Below are 7,987 nucleotides of genomic sequence, written 5' to 3'. Positions count from 1 at the left end.
TGCCTTTGTTGCTCCTCCCTCATTGCTCTTTGATCTTCTCTTATTTCTTGGAGAATGATGGAGTGCTCATGATGTTCCACCCTTAATTGTTCCACATTGTGGCTCAAATCTTCTAAGGAGGTGTTGAGTTGCTCCCAATAGTTGTTGGGAGGAAAGTGCATCCCTTGAGGCATCTCAGGAATTTGTTGATGATGAGCTTCCTCACGCACTTCTTGAGAACCGTGCATGGTTTCTCTTGCTTGCTCCATCCTCTTCTTGGTGATGGGCTTATCCTCTTCAATGGGGGAATCTCCTTCTATGATAACTCCAGCTGAGTAACACAGATGGCAAATAAGGTGAGGAAGAGCTAGCCTTGCCATGGTGGAGGACTTATCGGCTATTTTGTAGAGTTCATTGGAGATGACCTCATGAACTTCTACTTCCTCTCCAATCATGATGCTATGGATCATGATGACCCGATCCACAGTGACTTCAGATCGGTTGCTAGTAGGAATGATAGAGCGTTGGATGAACTCCAACCATCCTCTAGCCACAGGCTTGAGATCCAGTCTTCTTAGTTGAACTGGCTTGCCTTTGGAATCTATTCTCCACTGAGCTCCTTCCACACATATGTCCATTAGGACTTGGTCCAACCTTTGATTAAAGTTGACCCTTCTAGTGTAGGGGCGTTCATCTCCTTGCATCATGGGCAAGTGAAACGCCAACCTCACATTTTCCGGACTAAAATCTAAGTATTTCCCCCGAACCATTGTGAGATAGTTCTTTGGATTCGGGTTCATACTTTGATCATGGTTCCTAGTGATCCATGCATTGGCATAGAACTCTTGAACCATCAATATTCCGACTTGTTGTATGGGGTTGGTTAGGACTTCCCAACCTCTTCTTTGGATTTCATGTCGGATTTCCGGATACTCATTCTTTTTGAGCTTGAAAGGGACCTCGGGGATCACCTTCTTCTTTACCACAACATCATAGAAGTGGTATTGATGGCTCTTGGAGATGAATCTTTCCATCTCCCATGACTCGGAGGTGGAAGCTTTTGTCTTCCCTTTCCCTTTTCTAGAGGATACTCCGGCCTTAGGTGCCATTGATGGTAATGGAAAAACAAAAAGCTTATGCTTTTACCACACCAAACTTAAAATTTTGCTCGCCCTCGAGCAAGAAAGAAAAGAAGAGAAGAAGAAGAAGAAGAAAATATGGTAGAGAGGGGGTGAGGTAGGTTCGGCTAAGGGAGAGAAGATGGGTAGTGTTGTGTGAAAATGAAGTAGAATGGAAGGGTATTTATAGGGAGAGGGGAGGGTGGGTGTTCGGCCATTTTGGGTGGGAATGGGTGGGGAATTGAATTTGAATTGTATGAAGGTAGGTGGGGTTTATGGGGAAGAGTGGGTTGATGTGAATGGTGAATGGAATAATTGGGAAGAGGAATTGAGGTGATTGGTGAAGGTTTTTGGGAAGTGTGATATGGGGAAGAGTGAAATAGGATTAGGAGAGTGTGATTAAGATTAAAAGGTAAGGTGGGAATATGGTAGGTGGGGATCCTGTGGGGTCCACAGATCCTGAGGTGATCCTGTGGGGTCCACAGGATCCTGAGGTGTCAAGAAATACCATTCCTGCACCAAATAGGCATGTATAATGCCTTTGTACACCATTCTGGCGTTTAAACGCCCATTGGTGCATGTTCTGGGCGTTCAACGCCCATGTAAAGCATGTTTCTGGCGTTGAACGCCAGTTTCATGCTTGTTGCTGGCGTTCAGCGCCAGCTTTTCTTCTCTGGGCACATTCCTGGCGTTCAGCGCCAGAATGTTGCTTGTTTCTGGCGTTCAGCGCCAGAATGGTGCTCTGTTCTGGCGTTGAACGCCAGCCAGATGCATCTTACTGGCGTTGAACGCCAGCTTGTGCGTCCTCCAGGGTGAAAATTTTTTTTTTCTTTTGTTTTTGACTCTGTTTTTAATTTTTTTGATTTTTTTCGTGACTCCTCATGATCATGTACCTAATAAAACACAAAATAACAATATAAAAAAAATTAGATAATTAAAATTGGGTTGCCTCCCAACAAGCGCTTCTTTAATGTCAGTAGCTTGACAGTGGCTCTCATGGAGCCACAAGGTGATCAGGTTAATGTTAGTGTAGTCCCAACACCAAACTTAGAGTTTGGATATGGGGTCTTAACACCAAACTTAGAGTTTGGTTGTGGCCTCACAACACCAAACTTAGAGTTTGACTGTGTGGGCTCTTCTTGACTCTGAACTGAGAGAAGCTCTTCATGCTTACTCTCTTTTGTCACAGAGGGATGGCCATGTGCCTTAAACACAAGGTAGTCCCCATTCAACTGAAGGACTAACTCACCTCTGTTGACATCTATCACAGCTCCTGCTGTGGCTAGGAAAGGTCTTCCAAGGATGATGCAATCATCCTCTTCCTTCCTAGTGTCTAAGATTATGAAATCAGCAGGGATGTAAAGGCCTTCAACCTTTACTAGCGCGTCCTCTACTATTCCATAAGCTTGTCTCAAGGACTTGTCTGCCAATTGTAATGAGAACAAGGCAGGTTGTACCTCAATGATCCCCAGCTTCTCCATTATAGAGAGTGGCATAAGATTTATCCCTGACCCTAGATCACATAGAGCTTTTTCAAAGCTCATGGTGCCTATGATACAAGGTATTAGGAACTTGCCAGGATCTTGTTTCTTTTGAGGTAGAATTTTCTGAATCCAAGTATCTAGTTCACTAATGAGCAAGGGGGGTTCACTTTTCCAAGTCTCATTACCAAACAACTTGGCATTCAGCTTCATGATAGCTCCTAAGTATTGAGCAATTTGCTCTCCATTCACATCTTCATCCTCTTCAGAGGATGAATAGTCTTCAGAGCTCATGAATGGCAGAAGGAGATTTAATGGAATCTCTATGGTCTCTTTATGAGCCTCAGATTCCTTTGGATCCTTAATAGGAAACTCCTTCTTGCTTGAGCGATGTCCTAGGAGGTCTTCCTCACTAGGATTTTCGTCCTCCTCCTCCCTTGTGCATTCGGCCACATTGACTAAATCAATGGCCTTGCACTCTCCTTTTGGATTCTCTTCTGTATTACTTGGGAGAATACTAGGAGGAGTTTCAATGACTTTCTTACTCAGCTGGCCCACTTGTGCCTCCAAATTTCTAATGGAGGATCTTGTTTCATTCATGAAACTGAAAGTGGCCTTTGACAGATCAGAGACTATATTGGCTAAATTAGAAGTGTTTTGTTCAGAATTCTCTGTCTGTTGCTGAGAAGATGATGGATATGGCTTGCTATTGCTCAGCCTATTGCGTCCACCATTGTTAAAACCTTGTTGAGGCTTTTGTTGATCCTTCCAGGAGAAATTTGGATGATTTCTCCATGATGGGTTATAGGTGTTTCCATATGGTTCACCCATGTAATTAACCTCTGCCATGGCAGGGTTCTCAGGATCATAAGCTTCTTCAGAAGCAGCCTCTCTAGTACTGTTGGATGCATGTTGCAATCCATTCAGATTTTGAGAGATCATGTTGACCTGTTGAGTCAACACTTTGTTCTGAGCCAATATGGCATTCAGAGCATCAATTTCAAGAACTCCTTTCTTCTGAGGTATCCTATTATTCACGGAATTTCTCTCAGAGGTGTACATAAACTGGTTGTTTGCAACCATGTCAATGAGTTCTTGAGCCTCTTCAGGCGTTTTCTTCAGGTGAATAGATCCACCTGCAGAATGGTCCAATGACATTTTTGAAAATTCAGAGAGACCATAATAGAATATATCTAATAGGGTCCATTCTGAAAACATGTCAGATGGACATCTTTTGGTCAACTGCTTGTATCTTTCCCAAGCTTCATAGAGGGATTCACCATCTTTTTGTTTGAAGGTTTGAACATCCACTCTCAGCTTGCTCAGCTTTTGAGGAGGAAAGAATTTATCTAAGAAGGCAGTGACCAGCTTATCCCAGGAGTCCAGGCTATCCTTAGGTTGTGAATCCAACCATATTCTAGCTCTGTCTCTTACAGCAAAAGGGAAAAGCATGAGTCTGTAGACTTCAGGATCAACTCCATTCGTCTTTATAGTCTCACAGATCTGCAAGAACTCAGTTAAAAACTGATAAGGATCTTCAGATGGAAGTCCATAAAACTTGCAGTTTTGTTGCATTAAAGCAACTAGTTGAGGCTTAAGCTTAAAGTTATTGGCTCCAATGGCAGGAATGGAGATGCTTCTTCCATCAAACTTGGACGTTGGCTTTGTGAAGTCACCAAGCATTCTCCTTACATTATTATTATTATTTTCGGCTGCCATCTCCTTCTCTTGTTCAAAAATTTCTGAAAGGTTATTTCTGGATTGTTGTAATTTAGCTTCTCTTAATTTTCTCTTCAGAGTCCTTTCAGGTTCTGGATCAATTTCAACAAGAGTGCCTTTTTCCCTGTTCCTGCTCATATGAAAGAGAAGAAAACAAGAAAAGAAAGAGGAATCCTCTATGTCACAATATAGAGATTTCTTTATGTTAGTAGAAGAAGAAAGGGGTAGAAGAATCCAAATACAAGGGATATAAGAAGTTTGGATTCTTAGATGAAGAGAGGTGAAGAGAAGTGTTAGTAATTAATTAATTAAATAGAATAAGAGAAGAGAAGAGAAATTTCGAAAATAATTTTTGAAAAAGAGGTTAGTAATTTTCGAAATTCAAAGACAAAATATAATTAAAATTAAAATTTAAAACAAAAAAGAATTTTTGAAAAAGAGAGAGGTATTTTCGAAAATTAGAGAGGGAAGAGTAGTTAGGTGGTTTTGAAAAAGATAAGAAACAAACAAAAAGTTAGTTAGTTGATTGAAAAAGATTTGAAATCAAATTTGAAAAGATAAGAAGATAGGAGGTTAGATAAGATATTTTGAAATCAAATTTTGAAAAAGATAAAATTTTGAAAAAGATAAGATAAAAGATAAAAAGATTTAATTTTAAAATTGACTTAACTAACAAGAAACTATAAGATAAGATTCTAGAACTTAAAGATTGAACCTTTCTTAACAAGAAAGTAACAAACTTCAAATTTTTGAACCAATCACATTAATTGTTAGCTAATTTTCAAAAATTTGATATAAAGATAAGAAAAAGATTTTGAAAATATTTTGAAAAAGATTTTTGAAATTTTCGAAAAATATAAAAAAATGAAAAAGATATGATTTTTGAAAAAGATTTTGAAAAGATAAGATTTTTAAAATTGAAAATTTGACTTTGACTTGTAAGAAACAACTAATTTTGAAAATTTTTGACTAAGTCAACTCAAATTTTCGAAAATTTGGAGAAAAATGAGGAAAAGATATTTTTTTGATTTTTGAATTTTTAAAGAAAAACACAAAAATGACCCAAAACATGAAAATTTTGGATCAAGACACAAGATGCATGCAAGAATGCTATGAATGTCAAGATGAACACCAAGAACACTTTGAAGATCATGATGAACATCAAGAACATAATTTTGAAAAATTTTTGATGCAAATAAAACATGCAAGACACCAAACTTAGAAATCTTTAATGCATGGAAAATATGAATGCAAAAGTGCACATGAAAAACAACAAACAACACAAAACAAGAAATTATCAAGATCAAACAAGAAGACTTATCAAGAACAACTTGAAGATCATGAAGAACACTATGGATGCATGAGATTTTCGAAAAAAATGCAAGAAAAATTTTAAAAGCATGCAATTGACACCAAACTTAAAATTTGACTCAAGACTCAAACAAGAAACACAAAATATTTTTGATTTTTATGATTTTCTAATTTTTTTGTATTTTTATTAATTTTTTTCGAAAAACATTATTAGAAAAACGAAAAAGAAAAGAAAATTACCTAATCTGAGCAACAAGATGAACCGTCAGTTGTCCATACTCGAACAATCCCCGGCAACGGCGCCAAAAACTTGGTGGACGAAATTGTGATCACTATTCTTTAAGTTGTACTTTTATGAAATTTAAAATTGGCACGAGTGGACACAACTTCGTTCAACTAACCAGCAAGTGTACTGGGTCGTCCAAGTAATAAACCTTACGTGAGTAAGGGTCGATCCCACAGAGATTGTTGGTATGAAGCAAGCTATGGTCACCTTGTAAATCTCAGTTAGGCAGATAAAATTATGGAATTTAGAAAATCAAATAATAAAAGGAAATAATAAAAGGGATACTTATGCAGATTCATTGGTGGGAATTTCAGATAAGCATATGGAGATACTGCATGGCTCACGGACGCCTGCTTTCCTACTGCTTCAACTCAATCCTTCTTACTCCTTTCCACGGCAAGCTGTGTATAGGGGTTCACTGTTCGACGATGGCTACTTTGAATCCTCTCGGGAAAATGGTCCTCTGCGGCTGTCACTCGCATGGCTAATCGTCTGGAGGCATCACCTGGCCGAAAGCTACATCCCATCCTCGTAGTGAAAACTATGCTCACGTGCTCTGTCACAACACGGCTAATCACTGGTTGGTTCCCGCTCCTACTGGAATAGAATCCCTTGATTCTTTTGCGTCTGTCACTAACGCCCAGCACTTGCGAGTCTGAAGCACGTCACAGTCATTCATTACCGGAATCCTACTCGGAATACCACAGACAAGGTGAGACTTTTCGGATTCCCAGGATCCTACTCGGAATACCACAGACAAGGTGAGACTTTCCGGATCCTCATAAATGCCGCCATCTATCTAGCTTATACCACGAAGATTCTGTTGGGGAATCTAAGAGATTCACATTCAAGCTCTGTTGCATGTAGAACGGAAGTGGTTGTCAATCACGTGCGTTCATAAGTGAGAATGATAATGAGCGTCACTTAATCATTACATTCATCATGTTCTTGGGTACGAATGAATATCTTGGAATAAGAATAAGAGAGATTTGAATAAAAGAAAATAGAATTGCATTAATACTTGAGGTACAGTAGAGCTCCACACCCTTAATCTACGGAGTGCAGAAACTCCACCGTTGAAAATACATAAGTAAAAGGTTCAGGCATGGCCGAATGGCCAGCCCCCCTAAACGTGCTCAATGGCCTCCTAAGATGAAGAATAAAACAAAACTGAGACCAAAGATCAAACGTGGTCAAAAGACATCTAATACAATAGTTAAATGTTCTATTTATAATAAACTAGCTCCTAGGGTTTACATGAGTAAGTAATTGATGCATAAATCCACTTCCGGGGCCCACTTGGTGTATGTTTGGGCTGAGCTTGATCAATCCACGAGCTGAGGCTCCTCTTGGAGTTGAACTTCGAGTTATGACGTGTTTTGGGCGTTCAACTCCGGATCATGACGTTTTTCTGGCGTTTAACTCCAGACAGCAGCAGGTACTTGGCATTCAACGCCAAGTTACGTCGTCAATTTCCGAATGAAGTATGGACTATTAAATATTGCTGGAAAGCTCCGGATGTCTACTTTCCAACGCCGTTGAGAGCGCGCCAATTGGAGTTCTGTAGCTCCAGAAAATCCATTTCGAGTGCAGGGAGGTCAGATTCCAACAGCATCAGCAGTCCTTTTGTCAGCCTTTTTCAGAGTTTTGCTCAAGTCCCTCAATTTCAGCCAGAATTTACCTGAAATTACAGAAAAACACACAAACTCATAGTAAAGTCCAGAAATGTGAATTTAACATAAAAACTAATGAAAACATCCCTAAAAGTAGCTTAAACTTACTAAAAACTACCTAAAAACAATGCCAAAAAGCGTATAAATTATCCTAAATCCAATGGAATCTCTATGGTCTCAGTGTGAGCCTCAGATTCCCATGGTTCCTCATGAGGGAACTCATTGGAGGCCAGTGGACGTCCATTGAGGTCTTCCTCAGTGGCGATCACTACCTCTTCCTCCTCTCCAATTTCGGCCATGTTGATGGCCTTACACTCTCCTTTTGGATTCTCTTCTGTATTGCTTGGAAGAGTGCTAGGAGGGAGTTCAGTAACTTTCTTGCTCAGCTGACCCACTTGTGCCTCCAAGTTTCTAATGGAG

General features: G+C 39.6%; 1 non-coding gene across 1 annotated transcript; it reads left to right on the top strand.

Annotated features, from left to right (window-relative positions):
* The first annotated feature begins 3,794 nt into the window (after nucleotides 1-3,794).
* On the top strand, nucleotides 3,795-3,898 carry LOC112799543 (small nucleolar RNA R71). Its single transcript, XR_003201117.1, has one exon. It is a non-coding gene; the product is annotated as a small nucleolar RNA R71 (small nucleolar RNA).
* The last annotated feature ends 4,089 nt before the right edge of the window (nucleotides 3,899-7,987 follow it).

Source organism: Arachis hypogaea, chromosome 4 (assembly GCF_003086295.3).
Source record: "Arachis hypogaea cultivar Tifrunner chromosome 4, arahy.Tifrunner.gnm2.J5K5, whole genome shotgun sequence".
Lineage (NCBI taxonomy): Eukaryota > Viridiplantae > Streptophyta > Magnoliopsida > Fabales > Fabaceae > Arachis > Arachis hypogaea.
Note: the sequence above shows the minus strand (reverse complement) of the source record. Positions and strands in the feature narration are given on the sequence as shown.